Genomic DNA, 19,223 nt, shown 5'->3' with positions numbered 1-19,223 from the left:
ATGAGTGAAAAATCACCCGATTTAAATGGTCATGCTGAGGATGATATGTGAGTTATTGAGTACTTGTCTTTATGTACACATTTATGTGAGATTGATAGCTATGTGATGTACAGCTGTGGATGTGTGCATGCAAGTGTCCATGCATCACAGGAGGCTGCTGAGGGGAGGACGGTTCATAATAATGGCTGAAACGGAGCAAATAGAATGGCATCAAACACATGGAAACCATGGAAACCATGGAAACCATGGAAACCATGTTTGATGTATTTGATACCATTCCACTTATTCCGCGCCATTACCACGAGCCCGTCCTCCCCAATTAAGGTGCCACCAATCTCCTATGCATGCATATATCCTTATCCATGTGTGTGTGTGCATGTGTGTGTTTATGTGCCTGTGCATGCGTATAGCGTAGCGTGTGTGAGAGAGAGAGGCATAGCAGGGATTATGCTGGTCGCTGGTAACCCACAGAGAGAGGTAACGGTGGGACATGTTCTACAGCGGCTTAATTATACAGCTTGGTGAGTACCACTGAGTGTGACTCCACTTGCAGAAAGAAAACACACAAATAAGATCTTGTGTCTTAAATGGCCAACCGTCAACCTAAACCAAGGGCTGGTACGGCAAGAAAAGACAAGGAATGAAAACAACCCCACATCACCCTGTGTGGCTGCAATCTCTACGCAAATAAGTTCTGGGTTCAGGTACAGGTTTCAGTTGTATTAGTTGAACTCACTTCATGGCAAATTCTGTACACTACATAAAGAGTTGTGTGATATAATCCAGAAAATGAACTTTGTTGAAACTCAAACTGTCAATCAGCCATTTACAAATAGCAGATATGAATAAACCCTTTTGGGTTAATATGAATAATTGTTCAGGATATTTCATATTTATAGTTCTACATTTCTGTTTTAGTTATTTTTGAGTTGATATGTGTTTATTAAATGGTCATTCCCCCCTGACCTATGAAATGACTATTTTTAGTGCACTATGTCCGCATTGTATTTATCAACGCACAGGAAGCAAACCTCTAATTGTCATACCGCTGGAAAATATTTTAATTTATGTTATTCTATTTATTTAACTGCAAATGAAGCATTTAAATCAAATAATATCTTCCAGTTGTGCCCCAAAACAAGCTATAATATGGGTGATTAAGCTATTAACTTGAAAGGAAGAAACACAAACTTGACAGAACAGGGAAAAAGTTACATGATTTTAAGTGAGACATTATAACACAATTTTAGTAGTGTCAACAATGTATTTATTACACATTTTGATATTAATAAACTATTTTTAAGTCTCAATCCTCTTTGAGTGATGTGGTCTTCATCCATGCAGAGCATTTTGTTGTGATTGTCTGTACTCCTTTGAAATGTATAGGAGGCTACACAGATTGAAGACCGTGTAGAGGTTTAGCATTGAGAGATGTTAGTGCCATCCCGCTGTCTACAAGAGAGCCTCTTGTTTTGGTAGAAAAAGTATTTTATAAGTATTTTATAGAGGACATTATAGGGATGGAATTACAGGCTATGCAGTAGGTTTTGTGTGGAGTGAGGAAATTACAAGGTTCATATTCTCAATATAAATGACTATTCTAGTCAGTGTGGATAGTACTGTATCATCAGAGGTATGGAACACACAGACAGTAAAACACTGTCCTAGAGGCACTTGCCATCTTCACTTGTCTTAACTCAGCACATACACCGCCACCTCCTAGCTTGTGTTCATCAGTTCAACCCTCCACACACCCCACCTCCTTTTCCATCTGTCTTACTTGAGGAATGGTAAGGTGATCTCCAGGCCCTAAGTGCTTTTTGCTGTCAGTGGTGTTGACATGCGTTGCAATAGAAGCCACCAGGCTACTTTGCCAGAGGAGGGGAGGGATCCCTCTAGTCTAGACTGCCTGAGCATCCACACTCATCCACACTCTCTCCCAGGTTGCCTAGGCTCTCCCAGTCAAGTTAGAGAGGGAAGTGAGGAAAGCCCTGTATGCAATATTCTTACATGGAGGGGGGTTTGAAACAAGGAGGAATGGCAGTTAACTTTATTGTCACTCATAAAATGGCTACTGCTGAGATATTACAAAGTTAGTCCACATTTATTTCTAGATGTGTAACAAATAAGAGAAAGGAAGAGGTTTTCATCTTTGTATTTCACTGTCAGATATTAGATCCATGAGCTGGAGTGTGGACATGAAGCTGTGGATGTGGTTATGGTTGAGCTGGAGTGTGGACATGAATCTAGGGTTAGGGTTATGGTTGAGCTGGAGTGTGGACATGAATCTAGGGTTAGGGTTATGGTTGAACTGGAGTGTGGACATGAATCTAGGGTTAGGGTTATGGTTGAGCTGGAGTGTGGACATGAATCTAGGGTTAGGGTTATGGTTGAACCGGGCGTGGACATGAATCTAGGGTTAGGGTTATGGTTGAGCTGGAGTGTGGACATGAATCTAGGGTTAGGGTTATGGTTGAACCGGGCGAGGATATGAATCTAGGGTTAGGGTTATGGTTGAGCCGGAGTGTGGACATGAATCTAGGGTTAGGGTTATGGTTGAGCCGAGTGTGGACATAAATCTAGGGTTAGGGTTATGGTTGAGCCGCAGTGTGGACATGAATCTAGGGTTAGGGTTATGGTTGAACTGGAGTGTGGACATGAATCTAGGGTTAGGGTTATGGTTGAGCCGTAGTGTGGGCATGAATCTAGGGTTAGGGTTATGGTTGAACTGGAGTGTGGACATGAATCTAGGATTAGGGTTATGGTTGAGCCGCAGTGTGGACATGAATCTAGGGTTAGGGTTATGGTTGAGCTGGAGTGTGGACATGAATCTAGGGTTAGGGTTATGGTTGAGCTGGAGTGTGGACATGAATCTAGGGTTAGGGTTATGGTTGAGCTGGAGTGTGGACATGAATCTAGGGTTAGGGTTATGGTTGAACCGAGCGTGGACATAAATCTAGGGTTAGGGTTATAGTTGAGCCATAGTGTGGGCATGAATCTAGGGTTAGGGTTATGGTTGAACTGGGCGTGGATATGAATCTAGGGTTAGGGTTATGGTTGAACTGGAGTGTGGACATGAATCTAGGGTTAGGGTTATGGTTGAACTGGGTGTGGGCATGAATCTAGGGTTAGGGTTATGGTTGAGCTGGAGTGTGGACATGAATCTAGGGTTAGGGTTATGGTTGAGCTGGAGTGTGGACATGAATCTAGGGTTAGGGTTATGGTTGAGCTGGAGTGTGGACATGAATCTAGGGTTAGGGTTATGGTTGAACCGGGCGTGTGGATATGAATCTAGGTTTAGGGTTATGGTTGAGCTGGGGTGTGGACATGAAGCTAGGGTTAGGGTTATGGTTGAACCGGAGTGTGGACATGAATCTAGGGTTCGGGTTATGGTTGAGCATATGAATCTAGGGTTAGGGTTATGGTTGAGCCGTAGTGTGGGCATGAATCTAGGGTTAGGGTTATGGTTGAACTGGGCGTGGATATGAATCTAGGGTTAGGGTTATGGTTGAGCTGGTGTGGACATGAATCTAGGGTTAGGGTTATGGTTGAGCCGGAGTGTGGACATGAATCTAGGGTTAGGGTTATGGTTGAACTGGGCGTGGATATGAATCTAGGGTTAGGGTTATGGTTGAGCTGGAGTGTGGACATGAATCTAGGGTTAGGGTTATGGTTGAGCTGGAGTGTGGACATGAATCTAGGGTTAGGGTTATGGTTGAACTGGAGTGTGGACATGAATCTAGGGTTAGGGTTATGGTTGAACTGGGCGTGGACATGAATCTAGGGTTAGGGTTATGGTTGAACTGGAGTGTGGACATGAATCTAGGGTTAGGGTTATGGTTGAACTGGGCGTGGATATGAATCTAGGGTTAGGGTTATGGTTGAGCTGGAGTGTGGACATGAATCTAGGGTTAGGGTTATGGTTGAGCTGGAGTGTGGACATGAATCTAGGGTTAGGGTTATGGTTGAACTGGAGTGTGGACATGAATCTAGGGTTAGGGTTATGGTTGAACTGGGCGTGGATATGAATCTAGGGTTAGGGTTATGGTTGAGCTGGAGTGTGGACATGAATCTAGGGTTAGGGTTATGGTTGAACTGGAGTGTGGACATGAATCTAGGGTTAGGGTTATGGTTGAGCTGGAGTGTGGACATGAATCTAGGGTTAGGGTTATGGTTGAACTGGAGTGTGGACATGAATCTAGGGTTAGGGTTATGGTTGAGCTGGAGTGTGGACATGAATCTAGGGTTAGGGTTATGGTTGAGCTGGAGTGTGGACATGAATCTAGGGTTAGGGTTATGGTTGAACTGGGCGTGGATATGAATCTAGGGTTAGGGTTATGGTTGAACTGGAGCGTGGATATGAATCTAGGGTTAGGGTTATGGTTGAGCTGGAGTGTGGATATGAATCTAGGGTTAGGGTTATGGTTGAGCCGTAGTGTGGGCATGAATCTAGGGTTAGGGTTATGGTTGAACTGGGCGTGGATATGAATCTAGGGTTAGGGTTATGGTTGAGCCGGAGTGTGGACATGAATCTAGGGTTAGGGTTATGGTTGAACTGGGCGTGGATATGAATCTAGGGTTAGGGTTATGGTTGAACTGGAGTGTGGACATGAATCTAGGGTTAGGGTTATGGTTGAACTGGAGTGTGGACATGAATCTAGGGTTAGGGTTATGGTTGAGCTGGAGTGTGGACATGAATCTAGGGTTAGGGTTATGGTTGAGCTGGAGTGTGGACATGAATCTAGGGTTAGGGTTATGGTTGAGCTGGAGTGTGGACATGAATCTAGGGTTAGGGTTATTGTTGAACTGGAGTGTGGACATGAATCTAGGGTTAGGGTTATGGTTGAGCTGGAGTGTGGACATGAATCTAGGGTTAGGGTTATGGTTGAGCTGGAGTGTGGACATGAATCTAGGGTTAGGGTTATGGTTGAACCGGGCGAGGATATGAATCTAGGGTTAGGGTTATGGTTGAGCCGCAGTGTGGACATGAATCTAGGGTTAGGGTTATGGTTGAACTGGAGTGTGGACATGAATCTAGGGTTAGGGTTATGGTTGAGCCGTAGTGTGGGCATGAATCTAGGGTTAGGGTTATGGTTGAACTGGAGTGTGGACATGAATCTAGGATTAGGGTTATGGTTGAGCCGCAGTGTGGACATGAATCTAGGGTTAGGGTTATGGTTGAACTGGGCGTGGATATGAATCTAGGGTTAGGGTTATGGTTGAACTGGAGTGTGGACATAAATCTAGGGTTAGGGTTATGGTTGAACCGGATGTGGATATGAATCTAGGGTTAGGGTTATGGTTGAGCTGGAGTGTGGACATGAATCTAGGGTTAGGGTTATGGTTGAGCTGGAGTGTGGACATGAATCTAGGGTTGGGGTTATGGTTGAACCGAGCGTGGACATAAATCTAGGGTTAGGGTTATAGTTGAGCCATAGTGTGGGCATGAATCTAGGGTTAGGGTTATGGTTGAACTGAGCGTGGACATAAATCTAGGGTTAGGGTTATAGTTGAGCCATAGTGTGGGCATGAATCTAGGGTTAGGGTTATGGTTGAACTGGAGTGTGGACATGAATCTAGGGTTAGGGTTATGGTTGAACTGGGCGTGGATATGAATCTAGGGTTAGGGTTATGGTTGAGCTGGAGTGTGGACATGAATCTAGGGTTAGGGTTATGGTTGAACTGGAGTGTGGACATGAATCTAGGGTTAGGGTTATGGTTGAGCTGGAGTGTGGACATGAATCTAGGGTTAGGGTTATGGTTGAGCTGGAGTGTGGACATGAATCTAGGGTTAGGGTTATGGTTGAACCGAGTGTGGACATGAATCTAGGGTTAGGGTTATGGTTGAACTGGAGTGTGGACATAAATCTAGGGTTAGGGTTATGGTTGAGCCGTAGTGTGGGCATGAATCTAGGGTTAGGGTTATGGTTGAACTGGGCGTGGATATGAATCTAGGGTTAGGGTTATGGTTGAGCTGGAGTGTGGACATGAATCTAGGGTTAGGGTTATGGTTGAACTGGGCGTGGATATGAATCTAGGGTTAGGGTTATGGTTGAGCTGGAGTGTGGACATGAATCTAGGGTTAGGGTTATGGTTGAACTGGAGTGTGGACATGAATCTAGGGTTAGGGTTATGGTTGAGCTGGAGTGTGGACATGAATCTAGGGTTAGGGTTATGGTTGAGCTGGAGTGTGGACATGAATCTAGGGTTAGGGTTATGGTTGAGCTGGAGTGTGGACATGAATCTAGGGTTAGGGTTATTGTTGAACTGGAGTGTGGACATGAATCTAGGGTTAGGGTTATGGTTGAGCTGGAGTGTGGACATGAATCTAGGGTTAGGGTTATGGTTGAGCTGGAGTGTGGACATGAATCTAGGGTTAGGGTTATGGTTGAACCGGGCGAGGATATGAATCTAGGGTTAGGGTTATGGTTGAGCCGCAGTGTGGACATGAATCTAGGGTTAGGGTTATGGTTGAACTGGAGTGTGGACATGAATCTAGGGTTAGGGTTATGGTTGAGCCGTAGTGTGGGCATGAATCTAGGGTTAGGGTTATGGTTGAACTGGAGTGTGGACATGAATCTAGGATTAGGGTTATGGTTGAGCCGCAGTGTGGACATGAATCTAGGGTTAGGGTTATGGTTGAACTGGGCGTGGATATGAATCTAGGGTTAGGGTTATGGTTGAACTGGAGTGTGGACATGAATCTAGGGTTAGGGTTATGGTTGAGCTGGAGTGTGGACATGAATCTAGGGTTAGGGTTATGGTTGAGCTGGAGTGTGGACATGAATCTAGGGTTAGGGTTATGGTTGAGCTGGAGTGTGGACATGAATCTAGGGTTAGGGTTATGGTTGAACCGAGCGTGGACATAAATCTAGGGTTAGGGTTATAGTTGAGCCATAGTGTGGACATGAATCTAGGGTTAGGGTTATGGTTGAACTGGGCGTGGATATGAATCTAGGGTTAGGGTTATGGTTGAACTGGAGTGTGGACATGAATCTAGGGTTAGGGTTATGGTTGAACTGGGCGTGGATATGAATCTAGGGTTAGGGTTATGGTTGAGCTGGAGTGTGGACATGAATCTAGGGTTAGGGTTATGGTTGAGCTGGAGTGTGGACATGAATCTAGGGTTAGGGTTATGGTTGAGCTGGAGTGTGGACATGAATCTAGGGTTAGGGTTATGGTTGAACTGGGCGTGGATATGAATCTAGGTTTAGGGTTATGGTTGAGCTGGGGTGTGGACATGAAGCTAGGGGTTAGGGTTATGGTTGAACCGGAGTGTGGACATGAATCTAGGGTTCGGGTTATGGTTGAGCCGTAGTGTGGGCATGAATCTAGGGTTAGGGTTATGGTTGAGCCGTAGTGTGGGCATGAATCTAGGGTTAGGGTTATGGTTGAACTGGGCGTGGATATGAATCTAGGGTTAGGGTTATGGTTGAGCTGGAGTGTGGACATGAATCTAGGGTTAGGGTTATGGTTGAACTGGAGTGTGGACATGAATCTAGGGTTAGGGTTATGGTTGAACTGGGCGTGGATATGAATCTAGGGTTAGGGTTATGGTTGAGCTGGAGTGTGGACATGAATCTAGGGTTAGGGTTATGGTTGAACTGGAGTGTGGACATGAATCTAGGGTTAGGGTTATGGTTGAGCTGGAGTGTGGACATGAATCTAGGGTTAGGGTTATGGTTGAGCTGGAGTGTGGACATGAATCTAGGGTTAGGGTTATGGTTGAGCTGGAGTGTGGACATGAATCTAGGGTTAGGGTTATGGTTGAGCTGGAGTGTGGACATGAATCTAGGGTTAGGGTTATGGTTGAGCTGGAGTGTGGACATTAATCTAGGGTTAGGGTTATGGTTGAACCGGGCGAGGATATGAATCTAGGGTTAGGGTTATGGTTGAACCGGGCGAGGATGTGAATCTAGGGTTAGGGTTATGGTTGAGCTGGAGTGTGGACAGGAATCTAGGGTTAGGGTTATGGTTATGGTTATGGTTATGGTTGAACCGGGCGTGGACAGGAATTTAGGGTTAGGGTTAGGGTTATGGTTATGGTTGAACCGGGCGTGGACAGGAATTTAGGGTTAGGGTTATGGCTGAGCCAGAGTGTGGACATTAAGCTAGGGTTAGGGTTATGGTTATGGTTATTTTGTATGAATAGATCATCTTGTTTTCTCCATATCTCAAGAAATTCATGGTCATTTTAATTTATGATACTCCTCAATGTGGTAAATTTGTTTCCCATATTGTATCTTCCCTCATATGGATTTTACGGTTTTCAAAGGTGTGTATATATTTCCACCAGCCTGCCTCCTAAAAACCAGACATATTTCCAGGCCCTTTAGTGAGATGGATACTATGGGAAAATCCCCCAACTGGAGAAGGGAACCATGGACACAAACAGAGGAGTGTTAAGGCTGTTTAAACAGATACTAGGAACCCATATAGTCGTCTCTCCACTTGACGTTTAAAAGTCCCTGGAAGAACATTGGGTCTCTCCTGAGGAATAAGCAACTACTTGTCCAGAACAGCGTTTGGATCCCGGAGTGGACCGCCAGTAGCAATGCAGAACCCCCTCTGATTGGCTGATGGACGTGGAGAGGATCCCCAGGGGAACCGATGCTTGGATGGTTCAGGAGATTGTCAGGCCGCTGCACAATTAACTCAAATAAGCTTGCGGAGAATTACTTAATGTGTGTCAGGCCCTAGAAGAGAATGCACATTAGGGGAAATGCAGTATACAATGTAGGCTCCAGAGGGAAGTTACAGTACTGTATACTTTGGGTCATAGCAAATTTGAGAGAGCTGTTAGATGAGCTCACACTGTATGTATTTGAAATGTTTTAACCCTTTGTTCGATTCACATTCTATATGAACCCCTAATAGAATGATGAACACATGAACCAGGAAATAGCATGTGTGTCGTCATTCAGAGCGATGGTTTGTCAGGAAACATCACAGCTCCGTTCCACCTCACTACAGTGCGAAGCTTCACTAACAAAACACCTGTAGCAGACCCTGGGAAGGCATTAAACCTCGTGTGGGGGCCAGAACAATGTTCCCTCTCACGCAGCCAATGACTGGCCAGCAACCTAAAAAGCAGTTGTAAAAATAGATGCAAAAACAACACCTGCTCTGACAGAATATCTTCATTTAGACCAGGTGGGAAGAGTGTCCAGATATGAGAGATTTCTGTCAAAGGGTGAACATTTAACACGGCATGGATCAAAGCTTTTCATTTATGAAAACCCATGTAGTTGGGCACGAGCGAAACAAATAAAATCATCCATTTCTATTGTCGCTCTGATCTCTTAACCCCTATTAATTTTCTATTGAAATCGTAACAACATGGTTTTGGAACAGAGGGACTGAAAGGCTCTAAGGTTGAACTGTCAATTGTTCTGACTTCTCAGTGCTCAGAACAGATATTCAGTGGACAAAACACTTTTTTTCATAAACTGGCCCAACAGCCCCCTCTAGCCCTAGCAGGCATGAATGACTCTGAATGAGGATGGAATCCAAAAAGGAAGCATGAATCAAAAGGAAGGGGATAGAGTAACATTTCCTATTGATTGGTAGCTGGCTACTCTATGCTGCTGCGACCACCAACGGTTATTTTGGAAATCTGTGGGGGGTTTTCAATACACATGAATGTGTCAGTAAGTAAAAGGATTGGAAGGGACCAAGCTCACTTCTCCAATAAATGTAACTGCCTGTAATTTCATGAGACCGACCCCTGAATTTCCTCTTCCTTTCTGCTAGGGAAAGAGGGTAATCATAATATATAAAATGCCCCATGGCAGTGATGCCCCATGGCTCATAAAAGCATCCCCAATACTCTTCAACGTAAGGTCCAGCATTTCCACAGCACCTATTTGTTTGTAGATACAGTACGTGAACCCCCACTGGCGCACAGTACTACATAGAGCAATGACTACATGGAACTATATTCCACAGTACTACATAGAGCCATGACTACATGGAACTCTATTCCACAGTACTACATAGAGCAATGACTACATGGAACTCTATTCCACAGTACTACATAGAGCCATGACTACATGGAACTCTATTCCACAGTACTTACACACTGCCATGACTACATGGAACTCTATTCCACAGTACTACATAGAGACATGACTACATGGAACTCTATTCCACAGTACTACATAGAGACACGACTACATGGAACTCTATTCCACAGTATTACATAGAGCCACGACTACATGGAACTCTATTCCACAGTACTACATAGAGCCATGACTACATGGAACTCTATTCCACAGTACTACATAGAGCCATGACTACATGGAACTCTATTCCACAGTACTACATAGAGACATGACTACATGGAACTCTATTCCACAGTACTACATAGAGACATGACTACATGGAACTCTATTCCACAGTACTACATAGAGCCATGACTACATGGAACTCTATTCCACAGTACTACATAGAGACATGACTACATGGAACTCTATTCCACAGTACTACATAGAGCCATGACTACATGGAACTCTATTCCACAGTACTACATAGAGACATGACTACATGGAACTCTATTCCACAGTACTACATAGAGCCATGACTACATGGAACTCTATTCCACAGTACTACATAGAGCCACGACTACATGGAACTCTATTCCACAGTACTACATAGAGCCATGACTACATGGAACTCTATTCCACAGTACTACATAGAGACATGACTACATGGAACTCTATTCCACAGTACTACATAGAGCCATGACTACATGGAACTCTATTCCACAGTACTACATAGAGACATGACTACATGGAACTCTATTCCACAGTACTACATAGAGCCATGACTACATGGAACTCTATTCCACAGTACTACATAGAGACATGACTACATGGAACTCTATTCCACAGTACTACATAGAGCCATGACTACATGGAACTCTATTCCACAGTACTACATAGAGCCATGACTACATGGAACTCTATTCCACAGTACTACATAGAGCCATGACTACATGGAACTCTATTCCACAGTACTACATAGAGCCATGACTACATGGAACTCTATTCCACAGTACTACATAGAGACATGACTACATGGAACTCTATTCCACAGTACTACATAGAGCCATGACTACATGGAACTCTATTCCACAGTACTACATAGAGACATGACTACATGGAACTCTATTCCACAGTACTACATAGAGCCATGACTACATGGAACTCTATTCCACAGTACTACATAGAGCCACGACTACATGGAACTCTATTCCACAGTACTACATAGAGCCATGACTACATGGAACTCTATTCCACAGTACTACATAGAGCCATGACTACATGGAACTCTATTCCACAGTACTACATAGAGCCACGACTACATGGAACTCTATTCCACAGTACTACATAGAGCCATGACTACATGGAACTATATTCCACAGTACTACATAGAGCCATGACTACATGGAACTCTATTCCACAGTACTACATAGAGCAATGACTACATGGAACTCTATTCCACAGTACTACATAGAGCCATGACTACATGGAACTCTATTCCACAGTACTACATAGAGACATGACTACATGGAACTCTATTCCACAGTACTTACACACTGCCATGACTACATGGAACTCTATTCCACAGTACTACATAGAGACATGACTACATGGAACTCTATTCCACAGTACTACATAGAGACACGACTACATGGAACTCTATTCCACAGTACTACATAGAGCCACGACTACATGGAACTCTATTCCACAGTACTACATAGAGCCATGACTACATGGAACTCTATTCCACAGTACTACATAGAGACATGACTACATGGAACTCTATTCCACAGTACTACATAGAGCCATGACTACATGGAACTCTATTCCACAGTACTACATAGAGACATGACTACATGGAACTCTATTCCACAGTACTACATAGAGCCATGACTACATGGAACTCTATTCCACAGTACTACATAGAGACATGACTACATGGAACTCTATTCCACAGTACTACATAGAGCCATGACTACATGGAACTCTATTCCACAGTACTACATAGAGCCACGACTACATGGAACTCTATTCCACAGTACTACATAGAGCCATGACTACATGGAACTCTATTCCACAGTACTACATAGAGCCATGACTACATGGAACTCTATTCCACAGTACTACATAGAGCCACGACTACATGGAACTCTATTCCACAGTACTACATAGAGCCATGACTACATGGAACTCTATTCCACAGTACTACATAGAGCCATGACTACATGGAACTCTATTCCACAGTACTACATAGAGCCATGACTACATGGAACTCTATTCCACAGTACTACATAGAGCCATGACTACATGGAACTCTATTCCACAGTACTACATAGAGCCATGACTACATGGAACTCTATTCCACAGTACTACATAGAGCCATGACTACATGGAACTCTATTCCACAGTACTACATAGAGCCATGACTACATGGAACTCTATTCCACATCAAGTAACTAATGCAAGCAGTAAAAACAGATAAAAAACAACAAATAAAAATACACCTTATGGAACAGCGAGACTGTGAAGGGAAACACACAGGCACACACATAATAACATACACACTAGACACACACAGATATGTGATAGTAGAATAGTAGCCTGAGGGCACACACTTAATGAGCTGTGAAATCAGTTGTGAAATGTAACTTAATGTTTTTAAGTGTATATAACTGCCTTAATGTTGCTGGACCCCAGGAAGAGTAGCTGCTGCTTTGGTAGCAGCTAATGGGGATCCATAAGAAATACAAATACACCTTTCATCACTAAACTCCACCTTCAAAAGAAACCATTTCATAGAGCCACAGTGGCATCGTTTACACAAATATCTTGCTTAAAATCCAGGAACCTCCAGTTGTATATTTTATTTGGCCATAGACAAGCACAGCGTCCAATACATCACATGTCCTTGGGTACAAGTATTTAATGTAGAAACTCCAAAACTCACAAATACTGTATGATCGAATGTTCCAGAGATGTACCAGTATACTAAACATGCAGAATATCTCACTCCCCTATTCAAACAGAAATAGATTTTGTTGAATTGCTTGATAAATTTGACCACACTGTTTTCCAGCCGTCCTTTTTGGTGCTCCTACTGTTTTCCTGTCTGTCGGTGGCCCGAGCTCTAATCGCCCTCAGCTCCCTCTGAGGCCATAAATGATCCCGATGAGACGGTGCTTTGTGTTTCTACTGCTGGGACGCAGGGTGAATTCACAGTGCCGTATTTTTACTTTAAATCATTGTTTTATGACAGATGGGACAACTTCTTAATGTTCACAGAGTTGGTTTATGTTCATTTGGTTGTGGACACAAGTAACGTGAAAACAAATGGCATCCATATGCTTCAGGAACTCTTCCAGTTACATCTACATTGGAGTGTGTGTGGTGTGTGCGTGTGGGTTTGTGGGCTTGTGTGGGTGTCTGCATGTATTCAGGTAAAGACCAGGAAGAATAAACTGTGAGAACAGGTTGAGTTGGTGAGAATTTAGTAGGGAAGCACATTTTTGTTGGTGGGAGTTTGATATGCTAGCAAATCATTTACAGCAAGTTAATTGAACATAATATAATAAATACTGTTACATTTATACAACCTTGTTTTACTGTACATCCAGCACACATAAACTGTAATGACATTGGCTCATTTATAGATATTTCAAACATTTATGAAAACATGTTTTGTACAAATGATTTGACCTTGATTTATATCTCAAATGAGGTACAAAAAAGGAAGTGACATCTGTGAAGGCATACACAAAGTTAGTCGATTTCATGTCCATCCCCTCAGGGTTACGGCCAGATAAAGCACTGCAGCTTTGTCAAAGCGGATTTTCTGTGAGCTCTCAAACACCAAGATCACATCAGACACTGTGAGGCAGGTTTAAGTTTCATTGCCTATCCTGGGGCTTATGTGGAGACAATATAGAAACAGTATCTCTCTACCCATTAGTGGACATGAAAGATTGCTTCCTTAAAAAGAATATCCTGCACTTGAACTTCACTAAGGGTAAATATATAATGCAATTAAACTTTTGACAGAAATAAATTAGCTGGTAATAGATCGACAGAGATAGTAAGGGATATTATCAGGAATAAACTTACACAACAACTAAAATATGTTTTACTATAAAGAGGTGGGGGTGGATTTGAATGGAACTTGGTTGTAAACAACAGCAAATCAGTATGGACATATGAATAAAAACTTTCCCGGAGGGAAATATATGAATAATGTATACATCTTGGAAGCCCTCACTGACTTGGATTTTATGGCTTGTGCTATGAGCGTGTTCAGTGAACAGTGAATACTGTCTGGTGGAGCCATTGTATCCAGCCCAGTGAGCAGGACCACCCAATGTGAGTCAGTGACGAAGTAAATACTGTTGCATGTACACGTCCCCTTACTCACAGAGTCAACAGCACTCAACAGGTTCTGATACAGTATCTGGGCTGTGATCCCGCAGTCTGTGCCTTTCCCTTTCCCTCCTGTTTAGTCAGCCAACCAGCCAACTGAAGTATAGCAGCCAGTGTTATATGTTTTGTTGGGCTGGGCTAAACTTGGCAGGGAGCTGCATCTTCCATCTGAAGGCTAACTAACCACTCAAGCCAGTATCCCCTCTGGAGCCAGAGGCAAAGGAATATCAATGCCCAGAGGAAACGAGGTGCCTCCTGATGCCTGTGTCACTGACAGAGCCCCTAAGGTTTCTACCACAAATGCTACTAATACTATCCAGAGAGCAGGGTGCATTCTGGGAGGGTAGAGCACGCTCCTGCTGCTTCTATGTACTTTATTTCTCTGGGCTCACTGCGCAGGCCAGGCTTTGGAGTATTGTGTTGTTATTGACTGGTGACTTGTTACTATTTGGCTTCATGATAAAACAATTCTTCACTCAGCATGGGAAAATGTAATCAGCCGAGATGCACAGTCCTACTGTTGGATCAATCACAACTCTTCAAATTTACAAAGGGAATGTGAGGATCCCTGAAACAAATGACTGAACTAATACCGACCTCAAAGTAACCGATGTTAACCAAATATCTTGTGTTCCCCATATCAAAACACTTTATAGTCCCTAAATGGGTGGTGTCAGGAAAATAACCTCACACTCAACGTCAACAAAACTAAGGAGATGATTGTGGACTTCAGGAAACAGCAGAGGGAACACCCCCCTATCCACATCGATGGAACAGTAGTGGAGAGGGTAGCAAGTTTTAAGTTCCTCGGCATACACATCACAGACAAACTGAATTGGTCCACTCACACTGACAGCGTCGTGAAGAAGGCGCAGCAGCGCCTCTTCAACCTCAGGAGGCTGAAGAAATTCGGCTTGTCACCAAAAGCACTCACAAACTTCTACAGATGCACAATCGAGAGCATCCTGGCGGGCTGTATCACCGCCTGGTACGGCAACTGCTCCGCCCTCAACCGTAAGGCTCTCAGAGGGTAGTGAGGTCTGCACAATGCATCACCGGGGCAAACTACCTGCCCTCCAGGACAACTACACCACCCGATGTTACAGGAAGGCCATAAAGATCATCAAGGACATCAACCACCCGAACCACTGCCTGTTCACCCCGCTATCATCCAGAAGGCGAGGTCAGTACAGGTGCATCAAAGCTGGGACCGAGAGACTGAAAAACAGCTTCTATCTCAAGGCCATCAGACTGTTAAACAGCCACCACTAACATTGAGTGGCTGCTGCCAACACACTGTCATTGACACTGACCCAACTCCAGCCATTTTAATAATGGGAAATGATGTAAATATATCACTAGCCACTTTAAACAATGCTACCTTATATAATGTTACTTACCCTACATTATTCATCTCATATGCATATGTATATACTGTACTCTACATCATCGACTGCATCCCTATGTAATACATGTATCACTAGCCACTTTAACTATGCCACTTTGTTTACTTTGTCTACATACTCATCTCATATGTATATACTGTACTCGATACCATCTACTGTATGCTGCTCTGTACCATCACTCATTCATATATCCTTATGTACATATTCTTTATCCCCTTACACTGTGTATAAGACAGTAGTTTTGGAATTGTTAGTTAGATTACTTGTTGGTTATCACTGCATTGTCGGAACTAGAAGCACAAGCATTTCGCTACACTCGCATTAACATCTGCTAACCATGTGTATGTGACAAATAAAATGTGATTTGATTTGATTTGAATCACATGATCTCCTCTTTTTATCAGCCTGTTTAGACATAAAACTTGTCATACAGAAAAAACATCCCAGGGGCATGGAAAGAACAAGCCAACTGGCCTCTTGAAGCAGGTCTTTGAAGAAAGAACCACATTCGTATTCTACTAACAGGAACAGGCAATTTCCATTTTGACAATATGTACTGCTGATTACTACCATACAGTGTGTCAAGGATCGGGATACCACTCCCCATTCGCTAAGAACCAATTCATCATCTCCTCTCTGCTTCTAGTGGGAATTTATGGACTTTCGGAGCCTACAATAGTCCCTGAACAAATGGCTGTCAATCCGCTCCACGCCACCAGGGTGAATCTGATTAAAGAGACCAAGGGGCTCGAGTTCTCTCTTTTATTGGGAACTCTTCCAACCTTACAGTACCTTTGTCCTCTGTTTGAAACATCAGCAGCCTGTGAAAGCTGGCAAGAGCAGTAGCCATTGACATGACAGTTAGTGACAGTTATATGTGAGAAGCCCATTCTGAGAAATGTGTGTTTGATTGGTCTTAGATTATTGTATTTACCACACTGACTTTTGCTTTCATAATGATTTACTGCTGCTTGGTGGGATGAGCTCAGTGAATATGTGTGGTTGGCTGCCAAAGCCGCTTTTTCCCCTGTTTCTTTTTGGACTTTGTCAGCCCTTGAGATTTTTTAACTGTTATAAAGCCATTTTGATTGGAGGCCAGGCAGTATAAAGCTGGAGGCAAGCTGTATATTGGGCAGAAGGCCTCATAGTGCCTCCAAAAATAAGAAAGAGAGAGTGTGTGTGTGTGTGTGTTGGTCTATGTGTGAGATTGTGTGTGTGTTCAATGGAGATTGTGTGTGTGTATTTGTGTTCACGAGAGTGCATGGCTGTGTTGGTTCATGTGTGTGTGTATGTAGTGTGTGTGTGTGTGTGTGTGTGTGTGTGTGTGTGTGTGTGTGTGTGTGTGTGTGTGTGTGTGTGTGTGTGTGTGTGTGTGTGTGTGTGTGTGTGTGTGTGTGTGTGTGTGTGTGTGTGTGTGTGTGTGTGTGTGTGTTTAACTATACTTGTGGAGACCATACATCCCCACAGGAATAGTAAATGCATTTTTTTTGACCAACTGGGAACATTTTGTTAGTCCCCACAAGGTCAAGCGCTATTTCTAGGGGGTTTGCGGTTAAGGTTAGAATTTGTTTTAGGAGCTAGGGTTACTTTTCGGGTAAGGAGCTAGGGTTAGGTTTAGGGTTAAGGTTAGGTTTTGGGGTTATGGTTAGGGTTAGGGTTAAGGTTAGGGTTAGGTTTAGGGTTAAGGGTTAGCGAAAATAGGACGTTGAATGGGACAGAATTGTGTTTTTTTTTTTACGGGAACCAAATACAATACATACTGTATATTTTATATACTAGATCCTTCAAAGTTCTTTATTCAGAAATACTAATGGGATATTTTCAAGGGACAAGGGCACTTAAAACTCATAACAGCTGGAACATGTAGTTCATATAGTGGAATACAGTACTTTTTGGCAATGCCATGCTCTCATTAAGAACTTATATTGGTCGTATAGGCACTACTGTGTTTATTCAGCCATGCCTCTGAATATCAAAACGGAAAGAAATAGCCTCAATTACTCTCTTTAAAATATTTACCTCTTAACATTACTACACTTCTCTATCAGCTATGCTTACAGTTTTACCAGCAGCTGTTACTCACTGTGATCCACCTTGAGGAACAGCCTGGTTTTACAAAGGCATGGCCGGGTGGCCCCTGTTGTTATTTTAAAGGGAGAAAGGTGAAGACCTGGTGAAGTCCTGGCTCCTTTGGGACCAGCTGACCTGAGGACCGTTGATCAGGGCCGTGACCCACAGAACCCACGCTGGGCCTCGCTCCTTTATAGGAAGGCCTGCATGAGAAGAGGGGACAGGGGGAAGGAAGATGAGATTACAGGTGAAGGAAACAGATTCTGTCAGTCAAGGATAATAAATAAGAGATTAAAGAGATTGTCAGTGGTGTTTTATTTCATTTGAGGAACTGGTTTTACTGTTAGTTTATTCCACATTTATTAATCAGAAATAATGTGGTATTATGAGTCATTTGCATGCTGAGAGTTCCAGATGTTACATTGTCAGAATACACACCATATAATCAACATACATTTTCAAATAACTGTTCCTGACAGTTCCATCTACAGTGCTCATGTCTAACACTGATCCTTTCAGATGTTGGCGAGTGTGTTGTGACCTCTAGTGGTCCAGTCTTGTTGTCTCTGCTGAAGCCTGCATTGGCATACGGAACTAGTTAGACCAATGGTTAGTTACGAATGCTTCTGGAGAAAAAGTAGAACATTGGGGGAATGGTGTGGCAGTGCTCTCTTTAATGATTAAAGGGCTCTCTCCTAAACCCTACAATCATGTAAGTCACCATCCATCTCATTGAACCAGACTCAAGTTGCAGCCGTATGATAAAAGTACTCCAACCAGCCTGATAGGGATGAACATATTTTAGACTCTGCACTAAATATTGCCTTTAATAAGGTAAAATGATGTTCAATATATTGAAGTGATCTTAGGTCACTTGCCAAAATGTTGTCTGAAATAATATTCACATCCAGTTGGGGCCCTATCAGAATATCCATGTAACTACTTGCTGAATGTAATACATCTCCTATTTCCTACACCCTCTTGACTGCTTCCATACACACCGAGCCGACGTAGAGGAACCCACACACTCCCCTCACCCCCTACCACACAAACCATTTTATTATTAAAGTCCAAATACAGACTCCAGCGCGGAGCCTGTCGAACCGGGCAGTAAACAAACAGAGCCCTGTTCATCTCTGTTTTCTCTGGCCTCCCTCAAATGCTGTTACATCACCCATAATGTTATCTTTCAACAGGAAAGTGCCAGTTATGCTGCCTTTGCCCCTGGAGGCACAACAGATAGCAATCACATCATGTAAAGCCATTTGTTTGGAGACTTTGTGTTGGTGGCCAC

Source organism: Oncorhynchus keta, chromosome 29 (assembly GCF_023373465.1).
Source record: "Oncorhynchus keta strain PuntledgeMale-10-30-2019 chromosome 29, Oket_V2, whole genome shotgun sequence".
NCBI classification, from domain to species: Eukaryota; Metazoa; Chordata; class Actinopteri; order Salmoniformes; family Salmonidae; genus Oncorhynchus; species Oncorhynchus keta.
This window is presented reverse-complemented; position numbering follows the sequence as displayed.